This window comes from Rhynchophorus ferrugineus, unplaced genomic scaffold (genome assembly GCF_030347505.1).
Source record: "Rhynchophorus ferrugineus isolate W39M unplaced genomic scaffold, kcgeb_rfMv2 rfM7, whole genome shotgun sequence".
NCBI classification, from domain to species: domain Eukaryota; kingdom Metazoa; phylum Arthropoda; class Insecta; order Coleoptera; family Curculionidae; genus Rhynchophorus; species Rhynchophorus ferrugineus.
Genome location: NW_027472586.1, coordinates 25,741,853 through 25,764,429, shown reverse-complemented (window position 1 = coordinate 25,764,429; position 22,577 = coordinate 25,741,853). Strand labels below are relative to the sequence as shown.

The 22,577-nt window shown below is 29.7% G+C and overlaps 1 protein-coding gene across 2 annotated transcripts in view; it reads right to left on the bottom strand.

Annotated features, from left to right (window-relative positions):
* NPFR (Neuropeptide F receptor) overlaps positions 1 to 21,896 on the bottom strand; it is a 245,932-nt gene extending 224,036 nt beyond the window's left edge. The window contains exon 1 of one of the 2 annotated variants that reach the window (XM_076409734.1): positions 21,758 to 21,896. The gene's annotated coding sequence lies outside the window, so the exon portion shown is untranslated. The remainder of the gene's footprint in view (positions 1 to 21,757) is intronic. The other variant, XM_076409733.1, reaches the window with a different exon arrangement.
* Between the last annotated feature and the right edge of the window lie 681 nt (positions 21,897 to 22,577).

The following is a 22,577-nucleotide window of genomic DNA, read 5'->3' as shown; positions in this document are numbered from 1 at the left end:
TAAGAGCCCTCTGGCATGTTGCTGGAATCCATTAGCATTCTAGACGTCTATTTTGTATTTGCTGTAATGGCTATCAGTCATTAGGATAGCTTGGTAACGACGACGGTGAGTAAATTCATCATTGTACTCTTTTGTACCATAAGTTTACCCATCATTTGCTCTGTTCTAATTTTCGTGTGGCTTCTTCACTATTTATTTCAACTGCAAGTATTACAGCCTCATGAGCAAATATAACGATCGTGTTATTTTACATTTGTGGTATATCACATGTAAACAGTAGATAAAGACTTGGCCCCTATAGACATTCTTGTGGTACATCTGCTTTTGCTTATTTTATTGCAGAGTAGGTTTCTTCTTGTTTGATTTTAAACATTCTGACTCTAATGTAAGATTTTAATATTTCAGTGTGTTATTTCGGTAACATTCTGTAGCTTATGAATAATGCCGTCATACCATACCTTTTCAAAAGCTTGTACACATCTAAAAATATAACAGAACATATCTTTTTAACTTCAGATACTTCCTTAATTGCATTTGTTATTCTATGCAACTGGTGAATTGTTGAGTGTTTGTTAAAAAACCCAAAGTGCTGTATAGGTAATAGATTTTTTCTCACTATAATAAATACAAAATAAAGTAACAAATTATGAATTACAAACTTATTTTACAATCCATAGAGGTATCAGTAGCAGCACAGTAATTTTATATTATTTATCAGAAGATATATATAATAAGAGGATATAATGAACGAAAATGATCGAAAAACACAATGCTGAGAGCTGGGAAATGCATAAATAATGGGAAAAGCATTTCGAAACCGTGTCTCAAACAATCTATGTTGCAAATGGCGCTATTTCTGGAGAGTACGCAGAACTTCCTATTGGAGGTGTAACAGTATATCTCTGATAACTGTTGCAACGTGTGGCCGAGGGTTCTTGTGCAAGAGGATGTGACTTTGAGTTTGATACTCGCTATTATATAGTACTATTATATAGTATTTGTTGTAATCGTTCATATAACTAACATAAGTCTCATATAACTGGAAATGCTTGCTCAAGCCTCATAATATCTTATTTACAACTTTCATTGAAAGATATCTTTTAATTACTTATCACCATCACTGAATACCTTCTTCAATCAACAACATGGTTTAAAAAGTAAACAAAAATAGAAGTAAAAACCTTCATTGATATGAATGGAAATGCAGCCCTTTGATTCAATACCCAGACATTATTTAGTCGAAATAAAATTAACCATTTCCAAAACCTTACTTGAACAGATATTTTACTGTTTCTATTTGATTAATGAATCCTTAACTAAACAAGACCTGACAACTTAAAAGCTTTTGTAACTTGGGAGATTATATTTATCATTTGGTGGGGCGTTATATGGCAACTTTCCCAAATGTTTCGTTTAAACATAAAATATTTGCTATCGGTTTATGTGAACTAGGTTATATTGGGTCTATTGAGAATTTAATATGTTGTAAAATTAGTTTATCCATCATTAGTCATGCAATATTATTTATATAATTATATTATTATTTGAGCTCAATATAAGAGTATAAATACAAAATTATCATTCATATAACTCATCATTGACCTATTAAATGTATAAGAGCCAAAACTTTTTGGTTATGAGGAAACTTATTGTAAACTCAAGCCTTCCATACTTTCTTAATATTGTTTGATTATTTTTTCACATATTTATTTTTTTATTACTTTTAATAGTTCCACAAGATGCTCAGAGGGCAATAAGTATTTGTTATGTTTATTATATATATATATATATATATATATATATATATATATATATATATATATATATATATATAACACACTACACTACAGAAAAAATATGAACGTTGTATATAAAAACATAGCGGCCCGCTCCGACTTTACACGGGCATAAAATATTATGCCTATGTCACTCAATGAAAACATGATTAAAATCGATCCAGTATTTTTGGTTCATTCATTACTGCCCTTGGCCTGCACGCATTAAATTTGGAGTAAAACAATTCCTCTTCCCCTATACTTACTATGAAGATTTCCTGCTATCTTTGGAATATCTAAATTCATACAATTTTTATTACATTACTCATTTTTAAACGCAAATTTTAAATTTGTAATATCTCGGAAAATATTTGTTTAATTTACATGCTGTAAGGAACCATATTGTTCTATATTAATTGCACACTGTATTTAAGGTACTTAATTCGATTAGGATTAATGCCGTATTGCTTAAAATAGCTTCGTAAATAAGCCATTTTCTCACGTAAAAAGTAAACAATAAAAATGGTTAATGTGGGTTATCCCTAAAAGATAAACATATACCATCGCGGACTTTTTTGTAGACCTTTTTATGGTGTACAATACTGTAGTGCATTAATTTGATCTAACTCGTAGGGTTAGGCAGCGTTTTTGCTAATTGCTAAATAAGCCTAAAAAAATAGGTTAATTAACGACATCACGTTAGAAACCTCTAAAATTATCAATGTTGCCTTAGTATATTATGCATGTATTATACATATAAACCTTCCTCTTGAATCACTCTATCTATTGAAAAACCGCATCAAAGTCCGTTGCGTAGTTTTAAAGATTTAAACGCACATAGGGATATAGGGACAGAAAAGGCGACTTTGTTTTATACTATGTAGTGATTATTACCTAATTAAGTGATACCCTGTACAAAATACTATTTTAATTAATTAGTCTAATTCGAAAGTCTATATATGTTCAATCACATTTTCATAATAATGGAAAATAATTATAAGAGACAATGTCTGGTAAATTCGTTATAAGCCATAAGACAAGAGTTTCGATTTAGATCCCAGCTATGGCTATGCTCAAATTTCACACAAACCTCCCATAATCGTTTTCTTTGGTTTGAGCCTTATTTTCTTTTGTTCGAAATCTTTCGTCCAACAAAGTACTTTTTCCCAACTATATTAAGTATTTTGTTAGGTCGTCCAAATTAGTTACAGTGTGTTTATTAATACAACTTAGGTATAGAGAGTATATTCATAGTACACCAGTGTAAAACAATTTCGATATTATTATACTTCATACTTCAAGTTTAATAGATGCTGTATTTCACAAACTGGATGTCATAAATCCACTGTCGATTCGAATATACACTATTCGACATATTTGAATTACTGAAACTGGTTTGCCTCCTTCTTGACCAAAACGTATTATTCTCTTTGTAACGCATATGTCGAGATAAACATATTTCATTACTAATACAATAATATAATTTGTAAAAACCCTACTAAACACCACAATTAATATTTTTACTCAAGACAAAGCCCTAAAATTAATATGGTTTAAGAACTAAAATTTACAGCAAAACAATTGAGTTTAAAATTTCTAATGCTTATATCTTCGTATCGAAATTTCGAGTCATTTTAAAGGTCTCAGATCGAGAGAGAAAAGCTATATTTTTCCATTTTGAACTGATAATATATTTCAAACTCATCAGCAAACTAACGTTTTTATATAAACTAATATGAATCTTCTCGGAGAACTTGAAAATATACTCATAATCCCACTTTTACATCAGTGTACTTTGCGTAAAATTTCTCTTGTTAATTTATCTAGATATTGGACTGACAAGAAAATAATTTCCGTTTTAAATATACAAATTTTAATAAATATACAAACTTGTGTGAAAAAATGGTATTATAAAACACTTGGGATTTTAAATTACGCATCATTAAAAACCAAAACAAGGAATATCTGCTACCGTTTTATTCTAATATTGTGATATGTGATATAGGTGGTATGTTAATTGGTCGTAACCTGCTTCAAGAAAAAGGTTATATGACACCCTATTATGAATCCTAAACCTGTACACTTGGACCGTCGTTCCATATCAACCCTTATAATATAAAAATACTTAAAAATAAGACTGGACTATAAGACAATGAACACTTTATATTTATTTTAAACCCTAGAATGCACACCTATAACTCTGTGTGAAATATAATGGTAAATTTAATATTTACTGTTTCTCTATTCACGGCATATTTATGAAACCCATAGACAACAAATAAGAAGCAAAAACTTTCACTAAAAGAATACACTAAAAAGTGAATATTACAAAAATGTTGAATTTACTCATATGTTCTAAAAATAATAAATTAATAAAAATTCAAATAAACGTATAAAACTTTTTTGAGTATAATCATATATATATTTAAGTAGATTAAAGTACATAGGCGTATATTAGAATATATTGGATATACAATATGAGAGTATTGTTCTAACTTTAGCTAAGACATAAAATAATCCCATATATTTGTTCCCTAAGAACTGTAAAAATATTACGTCAATAAACACTTTCGCACACAGAACCGTTTAATTTACGCCGTTCGCTTAATGGCCATAAATAAAACAAATCCGCTTAACAATAGGATTTCTCCAATAACAAGAATAAATATTGCTGAATATTTTAAAAATTCAATTTGTTAGCTCATCCGTTGTTGGCAATTAATGGCCCTTAATGTAAAAGTAAAGAAACATCCATAACAGATAATTAAAGTATTTGTTGCTCACGAATGTGTTTAACTTAAGAATATTTTATTCCTCGAAAAACAGAACAATTTAGTAGATAAACAGTTCAAATATAGAAAGCATTGTTTCTGTTATTGCGCTTCGTTATTATTGCAACCAATAAATATTGAGACATAAATTGGTTATTTATTTTTATAAAATCAGGATTTGGCTTAGTAACCGGACAAGTGCTGGGAAACATTTTTTATAAACGTTTTTTAATCTATAGTCTATTCAAAACACTAGTGACACACGTGCTCAGTATGTGTCTGTCAGAAGTTGTAAATTCGTTTTACAGTCAGACAGTGTTATACTTCTCATTTTATTCTATTTAAAAAGAGATAGAATGTTGTTAGAGAAGCGTAACATGTCGAACATGTAACCGAAAGAGCTTGCAAAAGTTGTTCGTTTGTTAAACGTCTGCAAAATTCTTCAGAATGTTATAGTTACGGGTTATAAACCGGCAAACGTTTTAACGCTTTGTTTTAATAATTGCAAATCACCACGGTTTTTATTAAACATATTTTTGGGCACTGCAGCTGCACTGAATATTAGTACGGGCACAATCACTAAAATATCTCAAAAAATAAAAACTATATAAACTTAAATTCACCAAAAAGAAAACGTATTGATACGAAACTGGTAACGAATCAAGATCAGCTTAATGTTAGCTCTATCAGAGATCAAATATACGAAATGTATAAAAATAGTAAGTAGTTTTTTCAAACGAAACATAATTTGATACAATTATTTCGGAGAAAATTGTTAGTCTGGAAATTATCTATAAAAAGCCAAAACATGTACAACTATTTGATGGACGTGTAGAACATCCCTTCATACACTGTTGTGTAATATAGGATTTAAGTGGTGTACAACCTATTACAAAATCAAGGAAGAATTATTATATCAATTTATATATTTAAATGAGACTGAATGAATATTTCAGAATGGTACATTGGACCGCTCATGGCAAAAGGTAAACGTTGGAATAACTATGGATTATATTTTGTTAGTCATAACATTTATTAATAATTCATTGCAGACATACCAGACACCATAGATACCATTGCAAACAGGCACGGTTGAATTCCTGGTGCAGAATTAGGGTTTTCCTCTAAGTCCAATGATGATTACCATGGAGAAATGAACCATAACTTGTTTTTGCAGTAGTTTGAAAATCAGCTTTTAAAGAACATGAAGGAACCATCAGTTATCGCTGTGCACCATATCATAGTATACTGGTTGAGAAAATCCCAACAAGTGCGTCAGCAAAGATTGCAATTAAGGAATGGCTTAAAGTACATAATATAAGTTTCGAGGAAACTACGTTAAAGAATGAACTATTTCAAATTGTTATGCGGTAAATATATATGAAACATTTAATTGATTTATGTAATTTACTTTAGAAATAAGCCTGAGAAAAGATTCATGGTAGATCAGATTACTGGACGTTATGGTCATATGAGTATTACGTCTTCCTCCCTATCACTGAATATTTAATCCAATTATGTTGATATGGGGTATTGCAAAGATTTACTGCAATAAACATTCAGGTTGAGAGTGATATTCAAACCAGAACTGTCTGGATTTATGAAAAGAGGCATTGGAGAAAATAAGACCTTCGGTTTGTGTGATCTCGATCAGACACATTGAAGAAGAAATTGGAAAATGGTAGAATCTTCAGCAAGTTTTTGATAGATTGGAAATAAACTTGAAAAGTGTTTCTGAAAGTGACAGTGATTCAATAAAACTTAATTAATGTTGGTTTATGATTCAATGCAGACAAAGACAGGGTGATGAACAACAACAATGAATAACTAAAGGTCAGGAAATTATTTTATAGAATGTGAAAGCTTTATGAGCATGTGTGTTATGGTTCATAATATACATGAACGTTTGGTTAAAATGTATAAGCAGAGAAATAATACTAACTGTGTTAAAGATATGGCAAATTCATTAAGGAGACTGCAGTGATTAAATGTAGTTTTATCAAGAAATATGTATATAGGTAGTAACAGAACAAATTAAGGAGAAATGTAGTAATATCATAATGACTTTACAAGGAAACATTGCATCGAAAGAAACAACTAAGCGTAAAGCTTAAATATGCTCTCTAATGAAAGTAAAATACATTATTCAGATATATAATTGTTAATTAGGTGGATTAGGCCTTCAGTGGATACCACTAAATAAAAAAGTGCCTAGAACTCTACCTATACTGGTGTGGAAAGAAGTTCAATGTATATATAATAAGATAACTCTAACCTATAAATTATTGTGGCTGTATAATTAACTGAAGTCATAAGTTCTTCGATAATTACTACTCATTACATGTACTGCAATGTTAAAATATTTTATAATACATAACATTTTTGTTTGTTTATTTTATTTAGATTAGAATTTTGTTACATGTCAGAGCCAAAATTGAGTTGCTGGTTAAAAATCAGAGATGCTGCGACAATATTGCAAGGGTTTGACAGGTCACGTATATCACTACTGTTTTGAATAGACTATAAAATCTTGAACGTAGTGCAAATCTCCAGCAAAAGCTACTCATGTATGCTCTCCATAAAATGAAGAAACCCCTTGAACCCTTAAACTCCTACATCTCAGCCAGGATATCTGTTAGTTAAACAAGAAACTTAACTAACAATGCAAGGAATAAAAGCAGGTGGTTTGGGTTATGCTCTTTACCAATCCATGTGACATATCATAAATCGAACACGTTACTATGGCAACATTTTCTGCTATACTTACCATTGGAGAGAATAGCGAAGAAGCAACCAAAAAACTGCAACACGATAGTAGTAATATAAATAAGAGGACTCAGATATGGAGAATAAAAGTAAATTAGTAACTATTGACAACGAAAGTAATTTATCATGAATTCATGTATAATTAATTCAATTAAAATCAAACTGTTCGTATACCAATAAATATGAATAATATTATTATCGCATACAGTAGCAATGTTAAGTACCTTGGGATGAAACTTAACAAAAATTCGTTGGAAGGCTGCTTTCAACAAGAAAACAAAGAATTGGGAATAGAGAACAAAAAAAATTGTTGATTATTTGCAAGAAAATCTAAATTATCTGTACATAAGTTCTTATTGTACAAGCAGATATATTGAAACCTATATGGGCATATGAAATACAGTTATGGGGAACTTCTGCGAGAAGCAAAAAATCAAGAGGAATTAATATTGTGTGAAAAGGGACATGATGTGAACATAGGTAAATACGTACGATCTTATAAAGGAAATTGAAGAAACAAAACATACAAGCGAAATCAATATCAGAAGTAACTCACTAATTACTCTTATAACTCTAATATCTGGGCTACATATTTGTCACAGGCGCATGAAGAAGAGAAAACAAGCTTAAGAATTAAAAACATAAGAGATATACAAAATAACTCGAGGAAATAAGATAGAAGTCTGCTTCAATATAGTTCTCAGGACATCTTGGGTTGCAGTCGGACATTATACATAGTAGCTCGTAATACCCTATAACTTGCTATACTTTCTGATCCCACTGCATGCACAGCAAGACTTTAGGTTCATGAATATTTGCTGAAAATGTCTCCTAGAGTAACCCACAACCTTTTACGCCTCATGTAGTCATAGTCTTCTTTTATGTCTGGCAGCAATGAAAGCGCGATGTTAAAACGGTTCCAAATTGTATTTTCAGTTAATTGCTCAGTAAATCCTCAACGTTTTTTGACAGTTTAACCTGAGTTTTCGTCCATAAGTCTTCCAAACCTTCCTATTTTTTATTAATGACATCAAATTCAACGCTTTTAAATCATTCGAACCAAACCCAATAATTGAAATGACAGCATTACTATAAGATTCTAAAAGTATTTGAGCTTTAACAGAAGACCCACATGTCTCTCATATCTAGCGTCAATAGCATCATAGATTGAGTTACTCAATAATACTAATTGGAAAACTGTTACTGTGTAGAGAAATATATATAAACAAATTACAAATTTGATAGTTATCTTAGGTTGTTTGACAATTATTTACATTAATGCTTTACATTTTCACAAGTAGATATCGCTCGTCCAAAACACCGGAAAGTACCTAATAATTTTTTGCCACTTTAACGGATGTCGTCATTTCGCGACTATACAACAGTACGGTGTTAATATGAAGGGGCCAAGACATCCATAATGTACATATAAAACAATAAATTAATAAGTGAAATAAAGGTAGTAACACATACAGAGGGGGCTAAAAGTATAAATAGTGTATATATAATTTAAAAATGGACACAAATATAAATCAACAAACACAACCATAACGAAATAGGGACTCTATCCAGATACTACATATTAGCACCCATATGGAAGGGGTAATGATTATTTGATAAGTGACACTTAGCAAAGCATAGGCCAGAGAAAATCGATTTTTCCTAGAAATCCGAGGAGTCTGTGTGTATTTTCTCCTGGAAAAAAGGTATTTCTAAAATTTTAAACTGGGTGAGCAGTGATCAGTCGTTCAGTATGTGGTAGACCGAAATAAGGGTATGGTGACAAAGCTCACAGTGAGCAGGCGGGCTCAAAGTCATCAGGTGGCCGTGCGAGAAACGATAGTGACACAATCTCAGTCGATTCAGAGTTACGGCATGGTGCCGAAGGGAAGAAACGTAAAGAGAGGAGAAAAAATCAGCTTTAACCCTAAAGAGTGTTGTGATTGACCTTCTGGATCCAATGACGTTGTACATCGTTCTTGGTGAAACTAGAACCTAATAATTATAAAGATATATAAATAAAAAAACATATGGAAGTTTTAAGACAGAAATCGTTACTCACTGCTTAGTTCCATTTATATTATTATTTCAACCACAGTCGTCAACAATAACAGTCTTAACACTATGTTAAAATTAAAAGTTGAAAGTGCGATCGGACGAAAAGGTCAATACAGGGTTGATTACAAAACCATCGATAAAATTAAATATGAAGAAAGGCACCAAAAAAAAACAGAGAAAAAATGGATATATTAGCATCAAGCGGAGGATACAAAATACAACAAAATTGCTTTCAAAAATAACTCGAAATGAACAACTACCTTTATAATGCGTGGATAAACTAAAAGACGGCGCGTGAGAACCTTGATATTAGCTAATATGCAGATACAAATAAATGCGCAATTCAAGCATTAGCTACAATTAACTAATCAAAGCTCACAGTGTAAAAATAAAACAAGGACAGACAACCAAGCCAATAAAAACACTTCACCTGTAATATATGAAACGAATGAAGAAGAATTTCAGAGAGAAGTAGGCTGGATAACTGATACAAATTTAAAAAAAAAGAAAATTATTCACCAGGCCTTCACCTGAGCAGCTTAAAATTAAATACAAAATAAAGAAGAGCCACGAAATACAGATTCAGGTATGCCGAGGTCAGCTCCAATTATCGTAAGTAATGTTAATGATTTTAACTTACTTTACAAAACATTAACGGCCAATTATATAGAGTTCAAAGCATCTGGGCTGAACAATGGCCAAAAAAATAAATGTTGAATATCGTAAATCATTCACCAAAATAGATTGTCTATAGTTACTAAAGCTACAATGGCACTCTTACGGAGACAAATAAACTAAGGATATAAAAGTTATGACAAGATTGTTTCTACCAACAGTTAAGTGGAAAAAATTATTGCAAAACAATTAAAAAAAAAGAAACAACCTAAAATAAGAAAGGAGAAATTATAGTCAACAAGAAGCCATTGTTAAACATATGATAGTATTTGAACATGATAGGGATGCAAACACCATTTTTGGAATCAAAAGAATTCAATGCAAAAAATGCCAACTGCATGTACAACCACAGAACTTCTACAATAGCGAACCTAGATGTGTAAAATGTTCAGGCAAACATATTACTACAGAGTGTAAAAAACTTAAAGAAGCTAAGGTAAAATGTGCAAACTACAATGAAGAAAATTCAACAGGTTCCAGAGGATGTGTAGGTGCTAAAACACAAACAACCAAAAAGAAACAAAGGAAGAAGAAGCAACCAACGAGTCGCTGTTAAAACTTATAATAAAGTTTGACAAACGGGAAAGAATGATTGAATTTTTCTCTGAAAGAACTTAAAATTAGAAAACAATAGGCCTGTGGCCTCAAGAACAAAAGGTGGTAGATAAAGGCATTTGAAAAATTTGGAGTGCTAATGAAATTAAGTAACATAATGCCGATCTTCAAGTATTCCTAGAATAGAAAAAACAGATAGTTGCCTAATATCAGAAACTCGCTTGATAAAGAAATCTTTTATAAAATTTAGAGGACATAATTTTTATCACACCATACATCCTCTAACACCGCAAGAAGGGGAAGTGCCATAATAAAAAATGAACATTTGCCACTATCAAGAATCCGGTATCAGTTCAATAGACAATCAAGTGACAGCAGTACATGTAAAATCAAGCAGATACAGTGTTATTAGCTGCAATTTATGGCCCTCGAAGAATCAATCAAAAGAAGGAAAATTATTTGAATGTCCTAAATAACCTAGGTGAAAAATTTAAAATTTATGATGATTTTATTGTAAAAAATAAAAAATGCAGATCTAGAATGAAAACAATCAACTTCATGAAGTAGCTGCTGAGCTAAGATGTAGTTACATGTCAACTGGACAACCAAATTGATGAACTTATCCAGAGAAATATATTAGATTTCTTCATATTTAGAAACATAACATGAAACTACATGGAAATCGAATGGAACTTTGACCTAAGTTCAGATCGTACATCAGTAATTCTGACACCGAATGAAAATATAATAGGAAAAGAACAAAATCCAACGTTAATAAACAAGAGAACAGAGAAGAATTCAACTAAACGTACCCCTTGAGATAGTTGAACAATTAAATTTTGAAACAGAAAAATGTATTTCATATAGCTGCTAGGGATAATACTCCAGAAATTAAGAAAAAAATCTACGAAAGAAATGGCTACGAAAAAAATGGTAACCAAATAGAACGCCTGCAAATAAATATATTTTAAACAATATAACCCAAAGGTTGAAAAGGGAATAATTGCAGTTATAATTAAAATAAATAAATCCATAAATAACTATCATGGAAATCTAACAGATTACGAGGAAACAGAATATTCACTCTGGAAAGCCACCAAATACCCAAAACAATCATGTCTACACAGTCCACCTGTAGGAGCCTTACGTGGAAATTAGGCACCCAATAATCAAGAAAAAGTTGAAGCATATGCTGGTCATCTGGAATAAACCTTCAAACCAAACTCATATAGAGAGATATAATTCACGAATCTCACGAATTTCACTCTTTCGAATTTCACGAATCATGATCCCAAAACCTGGAAAATCACCTAATAAAATAAAAGTCCATAGACCTGTCTTACTGCTACCAGTAATACCTAAAGTGTTTAGAAAATGCCTGTTGAATTACAGAGAGAAAATACTTAATACCCACAGAGCATCTTGGGTTTGCTAACAAACACTCAACGATTGACCAGGTGCATATAACAACATATATAATTGAAAAAGCCTATGAAGGTAAAAGTGTATGTTTAGATATCTTAGATGTAGCACAAACTTTCGATAAGATATGGCATGACGGCCTTCTTCATGCTACTGAAAATGTTACCGACTAAAACAATACACTGACCTATTGAAGCTTTACATTACAGCCAGAATGTTTAGAGTCAAACACAAAGAAGCCTACTCTACAATAATAGAAGCTAAAGTAGATGTACCACAAGAAAATGTATTGGGACCAATTCTTTACCTATTGTTCACAAATGATATACCACAAATTCTTGCTGTCGGAGACAATAGCAAAGAAGCCACACGAAAATTACAACAGGCAAATGACGATATAAATAATTGGACCCAGCCTTGGAAAATAAAAATTATCGAAAATACTTCTGTGCATGTGCAGTTCACATATAACCAGGCGGCACAAGCACCAATAACAATAAATAATAATACCATTCCATATAGTAACAATGCTAAGTATCTCGGTAAAAAAAGGAAAGAGCTAGACTTAAAATATAGTAAAATGATTAACTGGAAGAAAATCACAGTTATCATAATAAACTGCAATTATTTAAGCAAGTATTGAAACCTGACACATAGATGGCGCTACTAGAATTAAATGCATATGTTTTTTATTTAGCCCTAACCCTCAAAAGATGCGTGTATAAATTTGCCAGCTGTCGCATCATGATATTGTGAATTATTGCATTTTGAGTGAAACAACTATTGTTATTGTGAATAAAATGGATAAAAAGGAATTTCGCGTATTGATATAATATTGCTTTTTCAAAGGAAAAAATACAGTTCAAGCAACAACTTGGCTTGATGCCGAGTTTCCGAACACTGCCCCAGGAAAATCAACCATGAAGGATTGGTGAACCGAAGACGGTGAACACAGTGGTTGTTACCGACGAAACCATTAAAAAATCCACAAATTGATTCTGAATGATCGTTAATTGAAATTGAATGAAATAGAGGACACTCCAAAGATATCAATTGAACCTGTACACCATATCGTTCACGAACACACCTTTGACCAAAAACAACGACGAGTTGATAATTCTGAGCAGTGTTTGAAGATGATCAAGCGTAATAAACCCGAGTTTTTGCGTCGATATATGACAATGGATGAAACATGGCTCCATCATTTCAGTCCGAAGTCCAATCGAGAGTTATCCGTGTGGACTGTACAGGATGAACCCGATCCAAAGCATGGGAAAACGCAACAGTCGGCTGGCAAGGTTATGGCTTCTGTATTTTGGAATGCGCATGGAACAATTTTCATTGACTACCTTGAAAAAGGAAGGACCCTCGACAGCGACTATTACATAGCGTTTTTGGTCCATTTGAAGGAAAAAGTCGCCGAAAAACGGCAGCATTTGAAAAAAAAAGAAACTGCTACTTCACCAAGACAATGCGCCGTTTCACAAGTCAGTGAAAACGATGGCAAAAATCCATAAATTGGGCTTCGAGTTGCTTCCTCATCCACCGTATTCTCTAGAATTGGCCCCCAGCGACTATTTCTTGTTCTCAGATCCCAAAATAATGCTCACTGTGAAGAAATTTTTATCGAATGAAGAGGTAATCGCCAAAACTGAGACCTATTTTGAAGCAAAGTTGGAGATTTGCTATAATCAGTTTATCATCCTTGAAGGGAATTATGTTGAATAAAAAAACGTAATTTTGCCAAAAAGAATTGTTTTACTACGGTAGGCCGGGGACTTTTCAATTGATTTCGGCATACAGCATTGAGTTATGGGGATGGCGAAAACATATATAAGGTAGTCAGGCTATACCTAGGTACTACAGGACTGATTACTTACATCGAGATCATTACATACCGACTCCCACCAAAGAAATGAGAAGAATTGTAAGCAGACATGAGGACAGTCTCTATTCTCAAATCAATATCGTAATACAACTCTTGGATAATACCAGAACAGGATACTGACTCAAAAGAATCAAAGCATTTGATCTTGTGTAGTTTAGGGTAGTGAGGTGCATTTAACAGAAAAATAGTAGTGTTAGTACATAAACATTATACCAGAGACTAAGATAGGACCGATGGATTGTCCTGGATATAGACCCAGATTTAAGTTAATGTAAAAACAAACTGTAGGTTAGCCAGCAACGATTATTAAGGATGTATTAAATAAATTTAAAATAATCAACCTCCTCAAAACATTTAATATATTTAATTTCAATTAAGTTTCTAGATATAATTAAATTTCAAATGTAATAGCCTCCAGTGCACGCAGTAGCTAATAGGTCATTTGTTTGTGTATTAAAATTACTATTCCTAGAACAGAATATACTAATTGATGTAGAAGTAATAAAATAAATTTGATATCGGAGCTTCATGTCATGAAACAAGAAACGGTTGTTTATGTTATAGTTTATTAAGCAATCAATGAAAATGGAATTAGGCCATAAACGAAAATTACGAAGCAATAAAATTGATAACGATAATAATGCCTTTACGTTCGACGAATATTATGGTTAAATAATATATTAATTACCCCAAACGCTTTTAGTGTACCTGTTATATAATTAGAGTACAACTACAATAAAAACAATTAAATTATAGTAGTATATATTGGGCTCTTTAAACATTTGCTTAAATAGAACATAATTTTCATTAATTGGAATGGAATTTATTGATATGATTTATTTGTTGGTTTTTAAATTTATTGATTTCATTATTATTTTTAACACAGAGTTAGAAGTAAAATAATTTTGTTTTTTATGCCTGTTCTTGGAAGATTCTTTCATGTAAATATCAAACACTGGTGACCTGCTTCAATCGTTCAAAAATATTTCCACAATTCCCCCAACAATACTGAGCATCATTTTCCTTGTCATCAATACGAGCCTTTCAATCGTTTGTGTAGCTCCACCAGATTTTGACTATGATATTTGTCACATATTATTGTGCACATGAATCACTTTTTATCTTTCATCATTGGCCTAATGATATGTCCACTTTAAATGCTTTTGCATTCAAACTATCGAGCTTCTTCTGGTATCCAGTCTTATGCATATGATTAAAAATTGTTTCATATTCGATGTTCAATTTCATACAGATATCCCAAGATGTGTCAGTCTACCTGTTTTCTGAGAATTTTTTCATCAGACTTTTTCATCTTAAACATTGAAATTTTTAGTTTGAGTAAACGAATGGTCTTACACGTGTATCCAAAGTGGTCAATGCAATGTCACCTCTCAACTTTCTGTCATTAGATATATGCGACCTTAATTATATGTGTTAGGAAACCCCGAAAATCTTAAAAATATTTATAGTTAAATATATTAAAGAAGCGTAGAGTATTTAAACAATACAAAAATAGTATTAATAATTATTTCTAGATTATTAATCTAATAAATTGTATTTTAAACAAATAAAATAGAGCGTAATTTTTATTGATATTGTATTTTAAAGGTATTGATATTTTCACGATCATCAAGATTTGATACAAGGTTTACTTTTATCTCTAAATGATACGATGTTTATTATAAAATTTAAGGGACTAGCAAATATGACGCCTAAAAATATATTTATATATAATAATATGACCGAAGTATAAAAATATTAGGCAGCGTTAGTACTTGCCATTATCACAAGCTGATCGTGTCCGAAATTTCATAAAATCTTTCCACTGTATATCTTTAGATATATGCGACCTTAAATATATGTGTAAAAATATTTATAGTTAAATATTTTAAAAAGCGTAGAGTATTAAAACAATAGAGAAATAATATTAATAATTATTTCTATATTATTAAATCTAATCACTACATAGTATAAAACAAAGTCGCCTTTTCTGTCCCTATATCCCTATGTGCGCTTAAATCTTTAAAACTACGCAACGGATTTTGATGCGGTTTTTTTCAATAGATAGAGTGATTCAAGAGGAAGGTTTATATGTATAATACATGCATAATATACTAAGGCAACATTGCTAATTTTAGAGGTTTCTAACGTGATGTCGTAAATTAACCTATTTTTTTAGGCTTATTTAGCAATTAGCAAAAACGCTGCCTAACCTTACGAGTTAGATCAAATTAATGTACTACAGTATTGTACACCATAAAAAGGTCTACAAAAAAGTCCGCGATGGTATATGTTTATCTTTTAGGGATAACCCACATTAACCATTTTTATTGTTTACTTTTTACGTGAGAAAATGGCTTATTTACGAAGTTATTTTAAGCAATACGGCATTAATCCTTATCGAATTAAGTACCTTAAATACAGTGTGCAATTAATATAGATCAATATGGTTCCTTACAGCATGTAAATTAAACAAATATTTTCGGAGATATTACAAATTTAAAATTTGCGTTTAAAAATGTGTAATGTAATAAAAATTGTATGAATTTAGATATTCCAAAGATAGCAGGAAATCTTCATAGTAAGTATAGGGGAAGAGGAATTGTTTTACTCCAAATTTAATGCGTGCAGGCCAAGGGCAATAATGAATGAACTAAAAATACTGGATCGATTTTAATCATATTTTCATTGAGTGACATAGGCATATATATTTTATGCCCGTGCAAAGTCGGAGCGGGCCGCTATGTTTTTATATACAACGTTCATATTTTTTCTGTAGTGTATTTAATTTAGTATCAGCATTGCACCCGTGCGAAGCTGGGGCAGGTCGCTAGTAAATTATAATTTAAATTATTTAATAGACCCGAATAGAAGAATAGACTTCGAATATATATTTGTTATATTTTTTGGCACTTTTCCCAAAATCGCAATTAAAATATTGCTCATTATGTCTAATGTAGTGCTTATAGCCTCTATTATATATTTACTGATCAACCGGTAATAACGTCTTCAAATCGCCACTATTACAATACATAGCGCTCATTCCATTTTCCCTCCTCTCCCAGTTTTATTCGGTTTATTTATATAACACAACCTAATTAAGTATCACAGAGTCCTTTTCGGCGATGAAGAAAGACTACTTAAAGGATTAGTACAACCGCTTTACTTATTTAATATATATCATTGATTATCATATTCTGTTACATTAAGTTTATGCTTGTGACTTTCTTCGCAGCACAGACCCATACCTTTATTTTGATTGAATGATTTAACGTGTCAGTGTTAGTATATACAAAAATGAGTTTATAAAGCATACCTTATAATACTAAATATTGCTAAATAAATAAACAATAATCCGTGATTTTTCGGTCCTTTCTTGACGAAAATGTTGCCCTATCTTTAACCAAAATAATCAAGATTTCTTAACAGGTTAAAGGGACGAAATAAAATATATAGCAATATGATTTTTTTCTATATTTATGTATGATAAAAGCATGATGATTACTTAAATACACACCCAAATTCAATTTATATTACATTAATGACGACATCTAATTCCATATAAACTTCTCATGGAGGAAGGCATCCTGTTGTCCCGCAAATTAAATAACCCTCTAATGCATGAACCTTGCCGTAATGGGCTTCTATGGTCGCCTTCGCTACCAAATCTCTTTATGTCAAACCAGGAAAAATCAACCAAAATTATTTGCGTACCCCACTGCAAGGGAAAATAGTTCCTTATTTTTAGCATGTTAAAATCAAGCCATGACCACAATATTCTACATGATTTAGCCACAAACTAGATTTTAGAAAAAACTGATAGTTTTAAAGATAATTGCTTATGATATTAGTCATATGAGCAACGCATATTCTTGACTCAAAGTAGATAGATAGTAGATTGATAGATAGTGTTGAATATTGAATTATATAATTTATTTTAATGCAAGTTAAACCAACACAATATTAAATACTATTCCTAAGGTACTAGTGATATTTATTTTTTATAGACGTAATAAGAGAATTAAATGAAAATATGAAAGTTATAAAGATAAGTTGGTTATAGTCATATCAGTAACGCATATCATTGATTTTGGGTAGATAGTAGATTGATAGATAGAGTATTGAATTATATAAATTTAGTGTTATCTATTTAAAATTATCTAATTTAGTTAAAATCAAGTTAGACCAACATAATATGAAATAACTTCTTTTTCCAAAGGTAAAGGAAAATATGGAAGTTATAAAGATAAGTTGGTTATAGTCATATGAGCAACGTATATTACTGATGTAGGGCAAACAGATAGTAGATTGATAGATAGAGTGTTGAATGTTCAATTATCTGTTTTAGTTTAATTCAGTTTAAACCAACATAATATGAAATAAAATATATTTAACAAAAACACTGATATAGTAAGTATAAATATTAATTAGAAACCTAACTTTTGCGGTTATATATTTGTTTTCATTTTAATTAATTTATACATAATTGGCTGACTCACATCCCGATTTATAATAAATGTATTAACTAAAATGCATATAATACACCAATCACATATAAATCTAGTTAAACCTCACTTTTATTTTACAAAACACTAAAATTGCCGATTTGGTAATCAAAGTTTCATTAACAAGTTTATTATTCAATATACAAATGCTTAGTAAATAATTAAAAGTGCTCTGAACTTTTACAATTCGTTTTCGCTGGGGTATATTAATGATAACGATAATATTGGTAAACTAATGAAAATCGATTGATAGGCTAAGCCAAAACTTTGCCCCCTTTTTTACTAAAGGACGAGGATTTCTTAATTGGTTATATTTACATAAACTATTTTATAGGACATATGACACAGAGATAATTTAGATAATTTTTAACGTGTTTTTTTATTCTTCAAACATTGAATTAATTGTTACTTTAGTTATTTACTCGAGAAACATGATTGAAATTATCAAATTAGTTTTAATTTTTCCTGATATTGATGTTAAATGTATTGATATTTTCATGATCATCAAGATTTATACAAAGTTTACTTTTATCTTCCATTGATAAAATGTTTAAAATAATATTTAAGGGACTGATTCTGTCCAAAGATAACACCTAAAAATATATTTAGATACAATAGTATCACCGAAGTATAATAATATTAAGGAGCATTATAAGCTGATCAAATCCCAATTGTCACACATCCGTGCTTTTGTATACATGTTAATGTGATACAAATTTCGCCTCCACCATTTTTTTGAGAAACATGTTATGTCTACATAGTGTTAGTATTTCTTTAACTAATACGTTATCAAAGTTTAATTATGTCTATTTTATTAATAATTCCAAATTAACCGTCGAATGTCCATATAGAACAAATGTTGTTTTAGAAATTTTATTTTTAACTGATTTTAGTATCTCTTAATGATTTCTATCCATTAACGACTTGAAACAAAAACTATTATTTAGAAAATTAAATTTTGACTAAACCATTGATTAAGCTAAGGACTTTTGATTTTTGATGTTTTATTAATTAATATATTTGTATTTTTATTATAATATACAAAATAATTTTTGGTAAGAACTGTTAAAATGTTAAGTTATTTTAGTACACCTTTTTCCAATTTATTTTGATTACATATCGCGGGAGACTTATAAAAAATGTAATTAACTTGAATTAACTATGGTTGAATTTTGGATCATTGGACGATCGCTAGTAATAATAAAATTAATAATAAAATTCAGAGGTAATAATCATTTTTAAAATAATAAAATTTATAAAAAAATGTCAATAACAATATTACTAATTCTAATAAGATGTAAGGTAACATATAATAATATAATGATATAAATTTTAATAATCATTTTAAAATATCAAAAGCCCATAATAATTTTTTTATATTTTAATAAAATATTCATCAAATATATGAGTATATTTATGTACTATATTTTGCATAAATTTATTTTAATTAATAAATTATTATAAGAAGTATAGTTTCTTAAAATAAGAAAAAATATATGATGATATGATTAATAATATCCAATAAATTAGAATAGCTAGTCTACTTTATTAAGGGTTATTTTAATTATTATTTAATGTCTAATGTACTTAATAGAATAATATATTAAAAATACATAAAAATACTTACGGATGTCTACATAGTGTTAATATTTTTTAACTAATACGTTATCAAAATTTGACTATATTTATTTTATTAATTATTCCAAATTAACCGTCGGATGTCCATATAGAAAAAATTATGTTTTAGAAATTTTATTTTTAACTGATTTTAGTATCTCTTAATGATTTCTATCCATTAACGACTTGAAACAAAAATTAAATTTTGACTAAAACATTTATTAAGCTAAAGACTTTTGATTTTTGATGTTTTATTAATTAATATATTTGTAATTTTATTATAATATACAAAATAATTTTTGGTAAGAACTGTTAAAGTGTTAAGTTATTTCAGTACACCTTTTTTCAATTTATTTTGATTACATATCGCGGGAGACTTATAAATAATGTAATTAAATTGAATCAACAACTATGGTTGAATTTTGGATCATTGGACGATCATAATAATGAAATTCAGAGGTAATAATCATTTTTAAAATAATAATAAAAATAAAAATAAAAAATGTCAATAACAATATTACTAATTCTAATAAGATGTAAGGTAACATATAATAATATAATGATATAAATTTTAATAAAGATATTAAAATATCAAAAGCCCATAATAATTTTTTTATATTTTAATGAAATATTCATCAAATATATGAGTATATTTAAGAACTATATTTTGCAAAAATTTATTTAAATTAATAAATTATTATAAGAAATATAGTTTCTTAAAATAAGAAAAAATATATGATGATATGATTAATAATATCCAATAAATTAGAATAGCTAGTCTACTTTATTAAGGGTTATTTTAATTATTATTTAATGTCTAATGTACTTAATAGAATAACATATTAAAAATACATAAAAATACTTACGGATGTCTACATAGTGTTAATATTTTTTAACTAATACGTTATCAAAATTTGACTATATTTATTTTATTAATAATTCCAAATTAACCGTCGGATGTCCATATAGAAAAAATTATGTTTTAGAAATTTTATTTTTAACTGATTTTAGTATCTTTTAATGATTTCTATCCATTAACGACTTGAAACAAAAATTAAATTTTGACTAAAACATTTATTAAGCTAAGGACTTTTGATTTTTGATGTTTTATTTATTAACATATTTGTAATTTTATTATAATATACAAAACAATTTTTGGTAAGAACTGTTAAAGTGTTAAGTTATTTTAGTATACCTTTTCCACTTTATTTTGATTACATAACGCCGGAGACTTATAAAAAATGTAATTAACTTGAACTAACTATGGTTGAATTTAGGATCATTGGACGATCGCTAGTAATAATAAAACTAATAATGAAATTCAGAGGTAATAATCATTTTTAAAATAAAAATAAAAATAAAAATAGAAAATATCAATAATAATATTACTAATTCTAATAAGATGTAAGGTAACATATAATAATATCATGATATAAATGTTAATAATCATTTTAACATCAAAAAGCCCAATAATATTTTTTTTTATATTTTAATAAAATATTCATCAAATATATGAGTATATTTAAGAACTATATTTTGCATAAATTTATTTTAATTAATAAATTATTATAAGAAGTGTAGTTTCTTAATATAAGAAAAAATATATGATGATATGATTAATAATATTCAATAAATTAGAATAGCTAGTCAACTTTATTAAGGGTTTTTTTAATTATTATTTAATGCCCAATGTACTTAATAGAATAACATCATAAAAATACTTACGGATTAGACAATAATCAGGATTTAGAACCAAAAACGAAATAGAAAACGAGACAGAATTTATGCACGCATCGTAAAAGTCACTGGTGTCCCTTGCAACTAGTTCAAAGTTCCCGTAAACTTTCGAAAAAGCGCGTTCAATTCATCCGACGGTCAATAGACGCCTCCCTTCTGGACGGGTCGTCGCGACGACGGTGGATTTGCAACTGTTTCACGGCGCGCCGCCAACTTCGTTGCCGACAACATTTCGGTTTCTAGATACGCGTCCAGGCGCATTTCTTCGACAAGATGGGCGATACCAGCCAGTCCCATCCGCATCGATTTATAAAGCAATGACCAATTTCATATTTTCTCCACCCTGAAATAATTTATCATCACACGAATCAGGGTTATTATTAATGGGTATTAATGAGCGTTGGGAACTATCGACTGAAAACAGTCGATAATCGCAAAACAGTTAATAGTCAAAACATTAGCGACTGAAAATAGTAATTACTATTTTCAGTCAAATGCATGGTTCGATTGTTTTGTTCAATTCGTGAAGTCAGACAAAGATGTACGAACCTTTTCCTGTATAAATTGTGAGAGAGGAAAGAACGGAGATAATTGCTTGGAGCAGTTAATTTTATATGTGCTAATATGTTCCAACGGTAGCATAAGCAAGACGGAGATGTACATATTCCTTCACATACTAAGTTTAAAAAAAAGGAAAAAAATAATTACAGAATACTATTAACATGCAATTAATAATTTAACTTTAAATGAAGTAGAATTACTTTTATATTTGAATGTTCTGTGGATCTGTAAAAAGTAATGGAATTTT